Raw genomic sequence first — 18202 nt, 5'->3', positions numbered from 1 at the left:
TCACGCCCCTGAGGACACACTCTCCCGCTTTCTTGCTTTCTCTCTCCTGCTTTTCCCCTCTCGCTGCAGCTCCCTGCCCTGGTGCTGACCACTCGCAGCCCTGCCCCTCGCTCTGCGAGAAGCCTCTGCACAGTGCCCAGGGCTGGGTTGCCTAGCTTGGAGCTGTCTGTGGCATCCGTTGGAGGGGCCCTAGGGTCACAGTATTTCCTCTCAGGGTGACTTGGCAGTGATAGGCTGTGTTTCCTCACTTCTGCAATTGCCAGACGGCGCAGAGGCTGGGGCTGGGGCTGGGGCCGGGACGCAGACAGAGATACTCAGCCCCTGAGGGTCCACGGCCACTGCCCCTGGTGCAGGTAAGAGGGGTCCCTGGCCCTGCGGGGCAAGGGGGGAGGTGTATGACAATGTCTTCAGGAGGCCATGGCCAGGCCTCCAAGCTGCACCTGGAGGGTGGTTCTATTTTTAAGGGACTATTCATGTTTAGAAGGAACTTCTCATGACCTAACTTTTCCTGGGAACCCAATACTTCTTTTTGTTCTCGGAGGCCAAAGCTGTGCTGAGATGACACCAAAGACATCACTGGGAGGTGACAGAAGTGATAAGAGGGGGCTACTTAGATCTCAAGGTGCCGAATGCCATCTACTTTATTAGTTGTGTGACCTTGGCTAAGTTACACCCTCTCTCTCTGTAGTTTTCTGAATTGTCAGGTGAGGACAATGCCATTTTTCCAGCATAATTGTTGGAAAGGATAAAGGATCTGGTATAGGGCAGGGTACTAAGGAACTCACTATTTGCTAGGTTTCCCCAGGGGATGGTGAAAACAACCAGATTATTTTATTTTATTTTTTTTTTTTTGAGACAGGGCCTCAAGCTATCCCCCTGGGCAGAGTGCCGTGGCATTACAGCTCACAGCAACCTCCAACTCCTGGGCTCAAGTGAGTCTCCTGCCTCTGCCTCCCAAGTAGCTGGGACCACAGGCGCCCGCCACAACGCCCGGCTATTTTTTGGTTGCAGCCGTCATTGTTGTTTGGCGGGTCCGGGCAGGGGATTCGAACCCGCCACCTTAGGTGTATGTGGCTGGCGCCTTAGCCGGTTGAGCTATAGGCACCGAGCCAACAACCAGATTATTGAAAGGGCCAGGCTCACAGGCCGTTTTCCCTATCACATCCTGGTGCTGATGACAGGGTTCAGGCTGGTACTCCATGTCTTTTACTGGTAGGAAGACCAGATGTGGGGCTGTGCACTCACCTACCTGTGAAGAAGGAGAGAACAATAGACTCTTTCCCCAGACATTCAGGCCTCTCTCATTTAGCTCTGATCTAATACCCAGCTATGTTCCAGATGCCTGATACGTATGTGTTGGGGGGGGGGGCGGTGTGGGTGGTTAGGGGAAGGGCAGGAAGCAAAAGTAAGAGATGTCCCTATTCTTTTCTTTTTGGAGACAGAGTCTTACTCTGTCGTCCTCGGAAGTGTGCCGTGGTGTCATAGCTCACAGCAACCTCAAACTCTTGGGCTGAAATGATCCTCTTGCCTCAGGCTCTTGAGTAGCTGGGACTTTAGGTGCCCACCACAATGATTGGCTAGTTTTTTCTATTTTTAGTAGAAGTGGGGTCTTGCTCTTGCCCAAGCAATCCACCTGCCTGGCCTCCCAGAGTGCTAGGATTACATGTGTGAGCTACTGTGCCTGGCCAGATATCCCTCTCTTTAGGTCCTGATAAGCCAACCAGAGAAAGAAGTTAGCTCCACAGGTGAAGAAATGGCCCTGGGCCTGAGGTGGGCACCCAGGATTTTTTTTTTTTTTTTGTAGAGACAGAGTCTCACTTTTTCGCCCTTGGTAGGGTGCAGTGGAGTTGCTCCAGCAACCTCCAACTCCTGGGCTTAGGCGATTCTTCTGCCTCAGCCTCCCAAGTAGCTGGGACTACAGGCAACACCCAGGATTTTGATTTCAACACTTGCTTACAAGCCAAGTCAAGAGCCATTCAGCAGCCCCACTTTACTCCTTTTCAGATTGGGGGTCTGATTTGTAAGTTTGTGGGGTCTGTGGGTTGGTGGGGAGGATGAAGTAAGAGGCAGGGTAGGAAAATACTTTGTCAATTGGGGAATGCTGTACAAATGTGAGCTATTGTGTCACTACTAACGCTGATACTCTATTTTACCTTCAGTGCTATAAGGATGAGAAATTCATTTTATTCATTGTCTTATCCTTGCCCTTAGCACAGAGTTTGGCACACAGTTACATGCTTAGAATAGCCACTGAATACCTGGGTGATAGAGCAGTGTGTTCTAGATGGAAGAGAATGGACAGTGAATCAGAGGTGCAGCATCTGGTCCCAGCTCTCCCCTGGACACTATTGTCACCTCTGGAAAATCCTTCCTCCTCTCTGGGTCTCCGTTTGCCCAACTGTCTGTTGATGGTTTGATAAAGGATCCACAGTCTATAGCGTTCGTGATGAAATGTGCCTCCAAGACTGAGTCTCCTCTGATTGGTGCTGGGGTGGGAGGTGGGGAGAAAGGCCTTGTTGAAGAGGAGGGCCTTCTCCTTTCCAGTGGTGTCCCTCCTTTCCTGTACTGGTCCTCAGGTGGGGTGGAGGCTTGGGCCAAGAACCTGGGAGCGCTCCCCTGTGTGTCCTGGGTGGGGATGTCTGGGTTGGGAGTGGAACTGGTTCTCAAATCCAAATACCAGCCCCTGCTGCAGCCACCTCTCTAATCCGAGAGGTCAGAGAATTCTTGGTTTCTCTGGTAGCATGGAAAGAGCAAAGGGGAGGCCGCTGGTGTATCTTGTGTGTGTGTGTCTGTGATTATATGGGATGGATGGGCTATGTCCACATGTGGCTGAAGAGGAGGTACCATCCAGGAGCATCTATCCAGCTGGCAGGTGGGCCTGGTCTACCCACAACTCCCAGAAACAGGATCACCAACAAAACCAGCTGAGAGGTTGTTAAGTCTGTGTGTCTTCAGCCAGCGGGAACCAGGGCCAGACTGTGTGTGTGTGTGAGATAGAGACAGAGAGAGAGCATGTGAGTGGGAAGAATCCCTATTCATCAACCCCTCCCCGCTCCCTTAGTTTTGCAGAAGGGGGACTCTCAGGGACTTGGAGTTAAGCTCAGCTGGCTGATGGGAGAAGCATGTCAAAAATGTATGGATAGCCCTTTACAGTTTATAAAGCCCATATCAGTTTACCAAGTAGTGTACTGTTTACCAAACTCTTTGTCGCCCCCAACAATCTCACTTCCTTTTTACAGCAATGTTTCGAGGTAAGGTAAGCCAGATATTGCATTTAGCAGATAAAAAATCCCAAGGCTCAGAGACGGAGGAGAGACTGGGTCACGGCAGTGGGTGGTCTGACCTGGTTCCAACTCTGGTGCTTTCTCTCCATCCACCCTGGTTGTTTCTTCCAAAAGACGTGATGTAGTGAGCTTGGTGGATGGCCGATTTGTTTGCTTCTTTATTCATTTATTTAACAAATGTTTTCTGAGGACAGCGGGGAAGGAAGCTCACAGTTATTGAGCAAATTGCTTTATTCTGCTCTCACAACTACCCCATAAGGAAGGTTTCAGAATTATCATTTTGCAGATGAAGAAAGGGAGGCTGGGAGAGCCAAAGATCACACAGCAAGGAAAGAACAAAGCTAGGTGCAGACTGGAGTCTGTGCGGCTCCAGAGCCTGTGCCTACACTTACTTTCTTCCTGGGCCAGACCTTGGACTGGCCACCACGACAGATAGCAGCTGGACTGAGCTGCTGCAGGCCGGGAAGTCAGCATGATTCCTGGTATAACAGAGGTGAGAGCCCAGTGCTGGGGAAGCCCAGGGAGGAGGCTCCTCCCCACACCCTCTGCCCTGCCCTGCCCTACCCTGCCTGACTTCCAGGAAGCAAGGTAAGGAGAGGGTGACCCACAGATACCACTTGACAGCTAGGAGGAGAGATCCGGGCCAAATTTGGGATCCTGCAACTTCATGGGGACTTCCTAGGCCAGCGGGGCAGAGACTGAATCTTATCAATGTAATACAGGTACATGGGGCCAGGATAGGGCTCCCAGTAGGAAAGAACATTGAGTAACTCTGACTAGGACCCAGACCACCCTATCTGTGGGGCCCTAAGCCCTGTCAGTATTCTCCCCCACCTCCACACACACAAAGAGCTCCACTCATCAACCCATGAAAAGGCCCAGCTCCTTATACTGGGAGTTGTGGTGTGCAGCACAGAATTCCTCGGAGGTCATAATACTTGCCTCTTTAATTTGTCCCTCAAATCCTTCCGAAAGTTGTAGAAATAATAATGAAACCACTCTGCGAGGGGAATTTTTTTTTTTTTTTAATTTGAGACAAAGTCTCACTCTGCCTGCCGCCCTCAGTAGAGTACCATGCTGTCACAGCTCACAGCAACCTCAAACTCTTGGGCTTAAGCAATTCTCTTGCCTCAGGCTCCCAGGTAGCTGGGACTACAGTCACCAGCCACTATGCCCAGCTGTTTTTTTGTTGTTGCAGTTGTCATTGTTGTTTAGCAGGTCTGGGCTGGGTTTGAACCCGCCTGCCTTGGTATATGTGGCTGGTGCCCTAACCACTGAATTACAGGTGCCAAGTCATGTAAGAGAAATCTTTAGAGGGTATGGCCAGCATGGCCAGGCCAGGACACAGATGTCAAGCAACAGGGGATGTCAGAATAGGAAGTAACTCATTTACTGAGAATTTGCCAACCACATTAGAGGTTTATCTGTCTTTAACCTCAGGGCTGGCCTGGTGTGGTGGCTCACACCTGTAATCCCAGCACTCTGGGAAGAGGGTGGATGGCTTGAGCTCAGGAGTTCAAGACCAGCCTGAGCAAGAATGAGACACTTCCCACCCCCACCCCCAGTTCTGTCTACTTAAAATAGAAAAACTAAGTGAACATTGTGGTGGGCACCTGTAGTTCCAGATACTTGGGAGGCGGAGGCAGGAGGATCATTTGAGCCCAAGAATTTGAGGTTGCTGTGAGCTATGATGCCAAGGCACTCTACCCAGGGCAAATGAGTAAGACTCAGTCTCAAAAAACAAAAACAAAAACAAAACCAAGCAAACAAAATACCCTCAGGGCTATCCAGTAAGGTCAATGTTGACATTATTCCCATTTTATAGAAAAAGAAACTGGGATTGGGAATCTGAGAACTAGGAGAGGCTGACGCTGCTCTGAAAAGGTTTGGAAGCAAAGGGTGAGGGACCCTGTGACTCTGCGTGTGGGTGCACACATGCCTCTGTGTGTGTGTGTGTGTGTGTATGTGTGTGTGTATGTGTAGGGGGAGGGAGGGGTCTTGAGAATTTGCTGTTCAGGAGGCCCTCTGATGGGTATTGGTGATATGCAGAAACCTTGGTCCCAGGAAGTTCCCAGCCCAGGAGGGAGACTTCAACAGCTGTCATAACATAACTTAATGTGTGTTGTTATAGGAACCTGGGGTAGATATTACAAATAAGATTATAATAGCCAGCACTCAGTGAGCGCTCACTATACACCAGGCATGTTCTAACTAACCCTTATATAAATCCTATGAGGTAGGCGTTATTATTATTTCCATTTTACAAAGGAGTAAACAGAAGCTCATGGAAGTTAAATCTGTTGTGCTGGGGTTTCACAAGAAACAGACAGCGTCACCACAGGTGTAGTCTCGCATCTGGAATTATTATGATTAAAGAGACAGACTACCCACTGATGGCAAGTAGCAAAGCTTTAGTGTTCAAGACCTCCTTTTATAGCAGGCTGGTCACATACACTTTATTAACAAGCAAAGCATTCATACTACTTTTCTAAAGTTAGTTCAACCTTCAAAAGATACAAAGTTTGAAACCTTGAGACAGCTGCAAAAGGGAGTATGTCTAGAGACTAGAGACTACCAAGAGGGGAGTAAAACCTTGAAGTTATACTATGCACTCATTGTATTACAGAAAGCAGGTTTATGGCTTCTGTTTCTAGGCAACCTGGAGGCCTACCTAGTTTTCCCTTTGCCTATCAACCCCTAGGCTGTGGCTCTGCAGAAAGGTTTTTAACCCTTTCTTTGCAGGCTTAACATCCACATGGCCAGAGTCACTGAAGATGGGTTTTTAAGCCCTAATCCCCAGGCCCTGTTCCATGCCGACCAGGGATACTGGGTCATCAACAGAATTGCCTTCCACAGAAGTCTGTCCACCTGCTTCTGGAGCTTAGAGTGAGCACACAGTTTGTGGGGTTCTACCCCACATAAATCACTTGTCTTGGGTAAGAATCAGCCAAAGACATTGTGATAACTGACCCCAGCTGCCATGAAAAGACTATAACTGGCTCCCATGAGCTTGCAGGGGTAATGTAATGTTATAGCTGGTAGCCCCATATAGCTGGCTTCAAGCTGGGCGATGTGAGCAGGGACAGTGGCACTGTTTGGATTGAACTGATTAGCAAATTGTCTTGATTTCCTGTAGACACTGCTTTTTAGAGCTGTTGGGTGTAAATAACTTGAAGTATGCTAAGCCCTTTACACATACTATTTCACTGAATCTTTGCACCACTCTGGAAAGGCTATTATCTGCTCCACTTACAGAGGAAGGACTTGAGACTCAGAGAGATGATCTTGTGGCTACGAAGCAAAAGAGGCAGGATTTGAACTTAGGTTTGTCTGACTCTTGAGCCGGTGTTCTTAGCCATTGTTCTCTAAATACTATGCATCCTTTATTTCACTTTTTTTTTTTTTTTTTTGAGACAGAGCCTTAAGCTGTCACCCTGGGTAGAGTGCATCACAGCTCACAGCAACCTCCATCTCCTGGGCTTAAGTGATTCTCTTGCCTCAGCCTCCCAAGTAGCTGGTGCCCACCACAGTGCCCACCACAGTGCCCCACTATTTTTTTGTTGTAGTTGTCATTGTTGTTTGGCAGGCCCGGGCTGGATTTGAACTTTCCAGCTCTGGTGTATGCAGCTGGTGCCTTAGCTGCTTGAGCTATAGGCGCCAAGCCCTTTATTTCACTTGATGTTTACAAAAGCCCTATAAAGGAGTGTTATGGGCAGCCCTAAAAGGAGTGTTATGGGCAGCACCTGTGGCTCAGTGGATAGGGCACTGGCCCCATATACTGAGGGTGGTGGGTTCAAACCCGGCCCTGGCCAAACTGCAAGAACAACAACAACAAAAGGAGTGTTACTATCCACCTTTTAAAGATGAAGCTGTCAATGGAAAAGAACCCAAACTATAAAATAATTTAAAGAGGTTTATTCTGAGCCAAGTCTGTGAGACCATGGCCCAGAGAACCATGCCCAGGAAGCCTTGAGCAAGTGGTGTCATGGTGGTTGGGTTACAGTTTGGTTTTATACATTTCATGGAGTCAGGAATTACTCATAAAGCAATAAAGCAATACAGGGAAGGTGTACATTGGTTTGGCCCAATAAGGACATCTCTAAATGGGACATTACTGGGTATAGATGGGTTTAAAGATTCTTTGATTTGCCATTGGTTAAGGAAATTACGCTCTTAGTGTTTTAAGACAGAAATCTGTTAGACACAAGTCACTGGACAGTACCCAGACTCAAGAGATCTGTTTTTCTTTTCTTTTCTTTTTTATATGGCTGGGGGCCGGGTTTGAACCCTCCATCTCCGGTCTATGGGGCCAGTGCCCTACTCCTTGAGCCACAGGCACTGCTGGGATCTGTTAATTAAAACAATGACCTGCAGGTGTGTGGTTTAAGCTTTGCCTTGTATAACTTAGGCCTATTAATGAGTTACAAAGGATGGCTCCAGGAAAGGAGGGGCAGGAAAACCTCCCTTCTTGAGGCCAGCAACTCACCTTTAGGGGATTCTGGGGGCCCCCTTGCCCTAGAGGGGTTCCATTCAGTCAGCTGGGGTGTTTAAGATTTTATTATAGTTCACAAAGTTCAGACAGGAGAAGCCGTTTTACCAAAGGCTGCACAGTTATTAAGTCCTAAAGCTGGGTCCTATCATTACAAGTTAGAAACATACAATGTACTTTCAAATCTGCCATCTCTGAGGCCCATTGATTTGTTTTTGCTATGGTAAAAAAACAAAATAACATACATTTCCCTTCTTAACAATTTTTGTTTCCTTCAGAGCAGTTGGCCTTCTCATCAACACTGTCAAATGTCACTACAGTGACACATAGGTTTCATTGCAGGCCTTTTAAATAATTTGGGGGTGTACAGTTCTGGCGTGTTATCTATGGTCACATTGTTGTATCTCTAGAACTCTTATCTTGCATAAGTGACATTCCATATCTGATGGAACAACTCTCCATTTCTCCCACCCCCCAGCTCCTGGCAACCATCACTTTACTTTTGGTTCTATGCATTTGATCACTTTAGCTGCCTCGTGTAAACGGAATCATACAGTATTTGTCATTTTGTAGCTGGCTTATTTCACTCAGCATTATGTCTTCAAGGTTCATCCATGTTGTAGCATGTGTCAGAATTTCCTTTCTTTTTAAGGCTGAGTATTTCATTATCTGTATATATCACATTTTGTTTATCTATTCATCTGTTGATGGACGTTTAGGCTACCTCCACAGCTTGGCTATTATGAATAATGCTGCTATGAACTTGGGTGTGTAACTATCTTTTCAAGATCCTCTTTTCAGTTCTTTTGGATATATAGCATACTCAGAAGTGGAATTTTTGGGTCATATGATCATTCTATTTTTATTGTTTTGAGGAACCTCCATACTGTTTTCCACAGTAGCTGCACCATTTGATAATCCCACCGACAGAGGGCAAGAGTTCCCATTTTTCCTTTTTAAGAGACAGGGCAAGTCTGGTGCACTGGCTGAGACTCCCTGATAGTCTCCTGGTTAGGATTTCTGGGAAGCATTCCTTCTGGCCAGGCACAGTGGCTCATACCTGTAATCCTAGCACTCCTGGAGGCCAGGGCAGGAGGATCACTTGAGCTCAGGAGTTCAAGACTACACTGAGCAAAGTGAGACCCTGTCTCTACTAAAAATAGAAAAATAAGCCAGGTATAGTGTATGCACCTGTGGTCTCAGCTACTTAGGAGGCTGAAGCAAGAGGATTGCTTGAGCCCAGGAGCTTGAGATTGCTGTGAGTTAGGCTGAGGCCCTGACACTCTAGTCTGGGAAAGACAGCAAGAGTCAGTCTTGGCTCAGTGCCTATGGCTCAAGTGGCTAAGGTGCCAGCCACATAAACCTAAGGTGGAGGGTTCGAATCCAGCCTGGGCCTGCCAAACGACAATGATGGCTGCAACCAAAAAATAGCCAGGCATTGTGGCGGGCGCTTGTGGTCCCAGCTACTTGGGAGGCAGAGGCAGGAGACTCGCTTGAGCCCAGGAGTTGGAAGTTGCTGTGAGCTGTGATGCCACAGCACTCTACCCAGGGGGACAGCTTGAGGCTCTGTCTCAAAAAAAAAAAGAGCCTGTCTCAAAAAGAAAAAAAAAAACCAAAAATCTCGGTGCCTGCAGCACAATGCACTGAGGCTGGCAGGTTCAAACCCAGACCAGGCCAGCTAAACAACAATGACAACTGCAATAAAATAATAGCCGGGTGATGTGGTGATGTGGCAAGCACCTGTAGTCCCAGCTACTTGGAAGGCTGAGGCAAGAGAATCACTTAAACCCAAGAGTTTGAGGTTGCTGTAAACTGTGATGCCACAGCACTCTACTGAGGGCTACATAGTGAGACTCTGTCTCAAAAAAAAAAAGAGAGAGAGACCGTCTTGCTTTAATTCTCTTGGCTCAGCCTCCCAAGTAGCTGGGACTATAGGTGCCTGCTACAATGCCTGGCTATTTTTAGAGATGAGGTCTTGCTCTGGCTCAGGCTGATCTTAAACCTGTGAGCTTAGGAAATCCACCTGCTTTGGCCTCCCAAGAGTGCTAGGATTACAGGTGTGAGCCACTGCACCCAGCCCATTTGTATATCTTAGGAGAAATGTCTATTTAGAGTCCTTTGCCTTTTTCAGTTGAGTCATTTACTTATTTATTGTCTGTTGTTGTTACTGAGCTACAGGAGTCCTGGATATTAACCCCTTACCAGATATATAGACCCATTCTGTAGGTTGCCTTTTCTCCCATCTATAGTTTGTCTTTTCATTCTATTGATTGTTTTCCTTTGCTGCATGGAAACTTCTAAGTTTGACAAACAAAACCCAGGCAAATAGTCCCACGATCCCATTTGTCTATTTTTGCTTTTATTGCTTGTGCTTTTGGTGTTGTATTTGAGAAACCATTACCCATTCCAGTGTTGTGAAGCTTTTATTGTATGCTTTCTTTTAGGAGTTTTATAGTTTCAGGACTTAGGTTTAGGTCTTTAATTTTTAAGTTTTATTTTGTATATGGTGCACAATAAGAGTTCGTCTTCATTCTCTTACAGGTGAATATGCAGTTTTCCCAGCACCATTTGTTGAAGGGACTATTCTTCCCCCATTGTGTAGTCTTGACCCACTTGTCAAAAATTATTTGATGGGCGGCGCCTGTGGCTCAAAGGAGTAGGGCGCTAGCCCTATATGCCGGAGGTGGCAGGTTCAAACCCAGCCCTGGCCAAAAACTGAAAAAAAAAAAATTATTTGACTATAGATGTGAGGGTTGATTTTGGGGCTCTTTGTTCTGGTGCATTCATCTATGTGTCTGTCTTTATGCCAATACCACTTTATTTTGGTCACTGCAATTTGGGAATATGTTTTAAAATCAGGAATTGTAAGGCCTCCAGCTTTGTTCTTTTTTTTTTTTTTTTTTTGGTGGGGGCTGGGTTTGAACCCACCACCTTCGGTATATGGGGCCGCACCTTACTCCTTTGAGCCACAGGTGCTGCCCCCAGTGTTGTTCTTTCTCAGTATTGTTTTGGCTATTTGGGGTCCTTTTAGATTTCATATGAATTTTAGAAGCTTTTTATTTCTATAAAAAATGTTTTTTTTTTTAAAAAAAGAACTTAATTTTATTGTTTTTTGAGATAGAGTTTCTCTCTGGTGCCATAGCATACAGCAACCTCAAACTCTTAGGCTCAAGCCATCCTCTTGCCTCAGTTTTTCTATTTTTAGTAGAGACCGGGTCTTGCTCTTGTTCAGGCTGGTCTCACACTCTTGAGCTCAAGCCATCCACCTGCCTTGGCCTCCCAGAGTGCTGGGATTACAGACATGAGCCACCACACCTGGCCCGATATTGAGATTTTTATAAGGCATTGCATTGAATCTGTAGAACATTTTGGGTATTATGGACATTTTTAAAAGATTTAATTTTTTAATTTCAGGTTCATGTGAGGGTACAAATGACCAAATCACAATATTTGAATTTGTTAGGTAGAGTCCCTCTTGTAGCCATGTCCTGTACCCCAAAGGTGTACCATATACCCCTACATGGTGCCCATGCAGTGTTAGCACCCCAACCCTTCCTTGTTCCTCCTCCACACAACTTGAATTGAAATGAGTTTTTCTCCTATGTGGACATGAATTAGCTCATCTACTGGCTTCATGTTAGTATTGAGTACATTGGATATTTGCTTTTCCATTCTTGTAATACTTTACGGAGAAGAATGTATTTCAACTCCATCCAGGTTAATACAAAAGATGTGAAGTCACCAACTTTTTTTTCTAGAGACAGAATCTTACTTTGTCGCCCTTGGTAGAGTGCCATAGCATCACAGCTCACAGCAACCTCCAGCTGTTGGGTTTAGGTGATTCTCTTGCCTCAGCCTCCCAAGTAGCTGGGACCGCAGGTGCCTGTCACAACTCCCGGCTATTTTTTGTTGCTGTTGCAGTTTGGCCGGGGTCAGGTTTGAACCCGCCACCCTCTGTATATGGGGCTGGTGCCCTACTCACTGAGCCACAGGCGCCGCCCAAACTATGGCTGAATAGTATTCCATGGTATGCATATACCACAGTTTGTTAATCCATTCCTGAATTGATGGGCATTTAGGTTGCTTCCACATCTTGGCGATTGTAAATTGAGCTGTGATAAACAATCTAGTGCATATGTCCTTATGATAAAATGATTTTTTTCTTCAGGATAGATGCCTAGTAATGGGATTGTGGGCTGAAATGAGAAGTCTAATTTGAGTTCTTTGAGGATTCTTCATACTTCTTTCCAAAGAGGCTGTATTACTTTGTAGTCCCAAATATGGACAGCTTAACACTATTAAGTCTTCTGACTCATGGACTTGGGATGTCTTTCCATTTATTTGTGTCATTTTTAGTTTCTTTTATTTATTCATTTTTTTGAGACAGAGTCTCACTTTGTCACCCTTGGTAGAGTGTCGTGGTGTCATAGCTCACAACAACCTCAAACTCTTGGGCTCAAGAGATTCTCTTGCCTCAGCCTCCCAAGTAGCTGGGACTACAAGGTGCCTACTAGAATGCCTGGCTATTTTTAGAGATAGGGTCTCACTCTGCCTCAGGCTGGTCTCGAATTTATGAGCACAATCCACCCAACTTGATATCCCAGAGTGCTGGGATTATAGGCGGGAGTTACTGTGCCTGGCTGTCATCTTTAATTTCTTTCAGCAATGTTTTGTACTTTTCAGTGTATAAGTATTTTGCCTCCTTGGTTAAGTTTATTCCCAATTCTTTTAATTCATTTTGATCCTGTTGTAAATGGGATTGTTTTCTTAATTTCCATTTCTCTGAGGTACATTTAAAAAAATCTGCATTTTCGCTAGGCTTGGTGGCTCGTGCCTATAATCCTGGAGCTCTGGGAGGCCAAGGTGGAAGGATTGATTGCGCTCAAGAGTTCGAGACCAGCTTGAGCAAGAATGAGACCTCGTCTTTACCAAAAATAGAAAACTTAGCTGGGTGTTATGGCAGGCACCGGTAGTCCCAGCTACTTGGGAGGCAGAAGGATCACTTGAACCCAAGAGTTTGAGGTTGCTGTGAGCTAGGCTGAGGCCATGGCATTCTCATTTGGGCAAGAGAGTAAGACTCTGTCTCAAAAAAAAAAAAAAAATTCTGCATTTTATAAATGAGGATACAGAGACTCAGAGTGAGTTTAGTGGTTGGTCCAGGGTTTGGTTCCAGCTCTGGTGTTGCCAAGTAGGAGTCAGATAGACACAGAACAGAGCACGCAATCTACCTTTTGTCCTAGTCCCTTTCCGTCTTCAGGGAGAAAAGGCAAAGGCAGGGCGCCCTAGGTCAAAGGCATCTCTTCTTAAGAGCCTCACAGCATCTGCAGCTCCTGTTCTCAGGCCATAGGACAGGCCTGTGAGTGGATAAATTGGCCAAGGAGTAGTTTGATTCCAGCAGGTGCCATAGCTTGGTTTAGGAGGTCAGGACAAGCCTTGGAGTTTAAAACTCCAAGTCTGCCACTTCCTAGATGCGTGACTGTGGACAAGTCCGTTTTCTTCTCTAACCTTAATTTCTTCCCTGGAAAAATGGGCACTTGCACATGTAAAACTTACCTCACGAAGCTGATTTGAGGAGGATATATGCTCATGGGTAAGAAGTGTCTGTCCGAGTGGCGCCAGCCCCCTGTATTGGAAGTGGCGGGTTCAAACCTAGCCCCAGCCAAAAACTGCAAAAGAAGAAGAAGAAGAAGAAGAAGAAGTGTCTGTTCATTTAACCAGTAAATGGTGCTCCAAGCCCTGAATTTTGGAGGCCTGGTTCTGGCTCCCCTCCAGCCACATGTCCCCCCCCAGAGCAAAGTACACTGGATCCAAGGCAGTGTGCCCACTGGGAACCTAAGTTCCTCAGCTGCCACCACTTGTAGCCCATGCTGTGTTGATGAATGTACCCTCAGGCCTGCAGGGCTGTAAGGAGCTGCTGGTACAAGGGCTATGGACAAACTTGGACATGTCCGATTTTTACTTTATAAATATTTAGGCTTTTGTACTCTTGACTTCAATTGGCCTCAGATATTAGGGGCTAGCCTGACTGGTGAACCCAATTTCCTGACCTACAGTCAGTTCTGGGGAATTAACCAGCACATACTTCTTTCTGCCTGGCTCCCAATTGTCTCTCCCCTCTGACTGCCCAGCTGTGGATGAGAACCCCCTTCTCCAGGTTCCCTAGGGACTGGGAATGTTACCAGTGCGGGTAGAGGCCCAACACTGTGCAGGGCAAAGGGTGGGAGATCCAGATAGCAGAGTTCTTCTGTCTCTGTGATTGTTTAGGGTCTCCCTACCCTACCCCCCCACTGAGGACTCTGCCTGGGCCAGCTGCCCAGCCTTGATCCATCAGGGAACTGAGCCCATGTATTAAACTCCTTCTCCCTCCAAATGCTCATCCCCTTCCCGAGCTGTTGAAAATTTTATTGGCATTAGCTGGAGGTTCTGTTGGGAGCTGGCAGGAGAGCCAGTGTGAGCCAAAGCCCCTGGGTCAGTAGTGTCCCATAATCCCCTTTCCTGGCTCCATGCAGCGGGGCCAGTGGGGAGAGGGAGACCTGGCTGTTTGTGGCTCAGCCCCTGTTCTAGCCACTTTGCATACTTACCTTTGGAGCCATTGTGAGGATTGTGAGATTTTCAAATTAAGTAACTGGGGCTCAGAGAGGTGAAGTTACTTGTCCAAGTTCATATGGCAAGGAAGTGGGTGAGCCAGGCATAAACCCAGGTCTTTCTGACTCCAAAGGCCTTTTTCTCCCCAACCCATTCCCCAACCAGTGCATCTCCCCCGGAGAGACTGCACATTTCCTCTGTGCCAGGCTCTTTGGAATAGTCATCAGGAGTATGGTCATTCATTCATTCCTAGGTGCCTCACCCTGGGAGTAAAGAGGTGAAACAGTTCTAGTCTCTGTCCCCAAGAAGCTCCTATCTAAGGAAACAGACACAGAAATCGATACTTAAACCATAGTGTGTCGGGTGATATGCTGAGGAATATGTCCAGTGTATGGGGACCCAGAAAAGAAGGCAACTCATCTTGCCTGTGACAATCAGAGAAGGTACCCCAGAGGAAGCACTCTTTAGGCCTCAAAGGCAAGATTTTTCTAGGTAAAGCAATAGGAGAAAGGTACTCTCAGTAGGGACAAAAGCGCAGAGGTTTGAGGAGAAATAGAATTTTTAGGGAAGCAGCAAGAAATTCATTGTGGCCAGAGTGGAGCATGTAGCAGAGAATGGTGGGAGATGAGGTGGAACAGAGCATGGACTTGATCTTGTGCAAGGGGAGCCAAGGAGGTATTAAATCAGGCACATATGTGGCTGGTAGCATGCTGAGGCCCAGCAGTTCTCAGACTTTAGTGTGTGTATGAATCACCTGGGGAGAGTGTTAAGATGCGGATTCGGATACAATAGAACTGATCTGGGGCCTGAGATTCTGCATTTGGAACAAGCAGATGCTGCTTTGTCCGAGGTGATGCTGATGCTTCTGGTCCAAGGACCACAATGTGAGTGATCAGGGTGTAGTGGGCTCTATCTCGTGTGGAGACTGCTCTTGGGAGCAGGCGATCCGGAGACATTTGTTCACTTGAGAAATGTTTACCAAACTCTAGCTCTGGACAAGCTCATGCTGGGATGGAGAGAGGAACCGGAAATGCCTCTCTCTGGTCCCATCACCACCATCTCTCACCTCCAAAACTGACTCTCTGTTTCCACTCTTGCCCCTACCATCTATTCTCTGCTCAGCAGCTAGAGCAAGTGAGATCATGTTTCTTCCCTGTTTAACACCACTGCAGTGGTTCTGATAAAATCCAAACTCCTTACCATGGTCTAGAAGCAATCTGGGCTTGTTGCCTTCTGATAGTATCCCAGTCTTCCCATTTCTCACTCCCATAGGGCCACATCAGACTTTTAGTTTCTTGTTCCTACCTCAGGACCTTTGCACATGGTGCCCTTTGCCTGGAATACCCTTTGTTGACATCTTCTCCTGATTTGTTCCTTCTCATTTTTTAGATTTAAGCCAGGGAAAGATACAGGTTTTTCAGGTCCCTACAGCTTACACAATTCAGAGATCACTCTTGGAAGAAAAGATACCAAATTACAAACATTCAATAAAATAAGGGGCTTAGGAAGGGGCCTTGAAGCTTACATTTCATTGAGTTCATGGTAGATCTGCCTGGTTTCTCTCCTTTGAGAAGCTTTCCCTGGTCATTCTCTTTAAAGCAGCCCCCTGTACTCAATCTTCACTATGTCACTATTTTTTAGTTCTTTTATTGAGTTCATCACAATTTGAAGTGATCTTGTTCATTCATCTCTCTACTTATTTTTTACTGTTTCTCTGAACTTCAGCATAAGCTCCTCATGAGCAGGAATCTTGTCTGTTTTTGTGCTGCAGTATCCTCAACATAGTGCCCAGCAGCCTCCTGCCCACAGTAGGATGTCAGTGACTGTGAAGTGAGTGAATGGACATTGGCTCCGCCCTTGGACACATACACCATCATTGCTCACTGCAGCCTCAAACTCCTGGGCTCAAACGATCCTCTTGCCTAGGCTGGGGCTATGAGCGTGCAATTCCATGCCCAACTAATATTTCTGTTTTTTGTAGAGATGGGGTCTTGCTCTTGCTCTGACTGATCTCGAATTCCTAAGTCCAAACAATCTCCTCTCTCTGCCTCCCAGAGTGCTAGGATTACAGGTGTGAGCATTGCAACCTGGTCTGATTACTTACTTTGGTAACCCTGTCTCTTCTCGCCCACCTTGGACTTTAAGTTTTAGCCAAATCAAAGATTATAAGTTCCCTCCTATTCTTTGTGACCTCGGCAGGTGCTGTCTCCTCTGCCTGGGATCCCTCTCTCCTTGTTTAACCAAACTAACTCCTTCTCTTCCCGAGCATTGGCCGGTCATTCCTCACCTTCAAATCTGGACTGTGGCAACTCCTATGAATTTGCATTACACCTGATCTGCCCAGCATGGGAGCATTTTTCACTTGTCTATTTCTGAATCTATCTCTTGCACATGGTCTGTGAGCCACTCAAGGTCAAGGACTGGGACTGTTCCCTGAGGCCTCAGCACCCCGCTCACATCCTGCAGCTGTGTGTGCTTGCCTAGTGGATACACATGTGATGACTGGAAGGGTGAAGCGGGCTAACCTATGTGTGGGTGTGTGTGCACCTGTGCACGCACACATGCGTTTGTTCACATGGTAACATTTTTTAAAAATCAAAATTAATGTCAAAACAATTCATGTTGAACAAAATACCAACATTTTAAAAGACAAGGTCATCATAGTGCCTGCCAGAGATGTTAGAGCTGGAGGCAAAAGGAAGAATCAGGGTTTTTGATTTTTAAAAATATTACATTAGAATTATCGCGATGACTGAGGTTTGGGTGCTTCTTTAAATTTTGCACCCAGTTGAGGGCCTCACTTGATTCACTCTGATCCTGGCCCTGGTAGGAAGACTTTCTTAACAGGCCTAGGCAGACAAGGTCCAGGGGGGAGGGCTCAGGATGTCCTGGGTTGGGTCCTCTGGCTGGAGAGTTTCCGGAGGATGGCTACCCTCACCCCACTGAGCTGGAGCCCAAGTTCTAGAAGAGGAAGGTACCTCTTGCATGGGGGCCGGGTAGCGACATGACTTCCCTAAAGACCCAGAGTGACCATGGCCCGTGCCTGGCCCAGCCGTGGACTTTCCCTTAGCCCCTGCCTCTCTCAAGCCAGGGCTAGCCAAATGTGTCTCCTCACCCCAGGAAGCCTCCCAAGGCAGGAGGGTATAGCAAAAGAGAGAAAGAAAGCCAGTCCCACATGAATGGGCATCTTGGGCTCAAAGGAAAGGATGCTGAGATTGTGAAGCAGCAGTATTCAAATCTTCTGCTCTCAGAATCCCTTTATATCTTTAAAAATTATTGCAGACTCTAAAGAGCCTGTAACAAGAACAAGAACCTAGTTTACCTTTACCAAGAACCTTGTTTACATGGATTCTCTCTCTCTCTCTCTCTATATATATATATATATATTTTTTTTTTAGAGACAGAGTCTCACCTTATCACCCTCGCTAAAGGCGATAAAGTGCTGTGGCATCACAGCTCACAGCAACCTCCAACTCCTGGGCTTAAGCAATTCTCTTGCCTCAGTCTCCCAAGTAGGTGGGACTATAGGCAGCCACCAGAATGCCCAGCTATTTTTTGTTGTTGCAGTTTGGCTAGGGCCAGGTTCGAACTTGCCACCCTTGGTATATGGGGCAGGCACCCTACTCACTGAGCCACAGGTGCCTCCCTATCTACCAATATTTATTGTATTAAAAATTAGAAGTAAGATGTTCTAAAATTTTTCATTTTTAAATCTAAAAGCCCAATAAACAAACTTTCATGTTAACATAAATAACACATTTTTGTGAAAAATATCTCGATTTTCTAAGACACAAACAATTTAGGGAGAAGAGTGGCACTGATATATATATATATATATATATAT

At 46.5% G+C, this 18202-nt stretch overlaps 1 protein-coding gene across 1 annotated transcript in view; it reads left to right on the top strand.

Annotated features, from left to right (window-relative positions):
• Nucleotides 1–322: 322 nt before the first annotated feature.
• The window catches only part of PTAFR (platelet activating factor receptor), a 26956-nt gene continuing 9076 nt past the window's right edge, over nucleotides 323–18202 (top strand). Inside the window, exon 1 of the mRNA XM_023519102.1 lies at nucleotides 323–353. The gene's annotated coding sequence lies outside the window, so the exon portion shown is untranslated. The remainder of the gene's footprint in view (nucleotides 354–18202) is intronic.

The sequence above is a fragment of the Otolemur garnettii genome, unplaced genomic scaffold, assembly GCF_000181295.1.
Source record: "Otolemur garnettii isolate 467f Iridium unplaced genomic scaffold, OtoGar3 scaffold00156, whole genome shotgun sequence".
NCBI lineage: Eukaryota > Metazoa > Chordata > Mammalia > Primates > Galagidae > Otolemur > Otolemur garnettii.
Note: the sequence above shows the minus strand (reverse complement) of the source record. Positions and strands in the feature narration are given on the sequence as shown.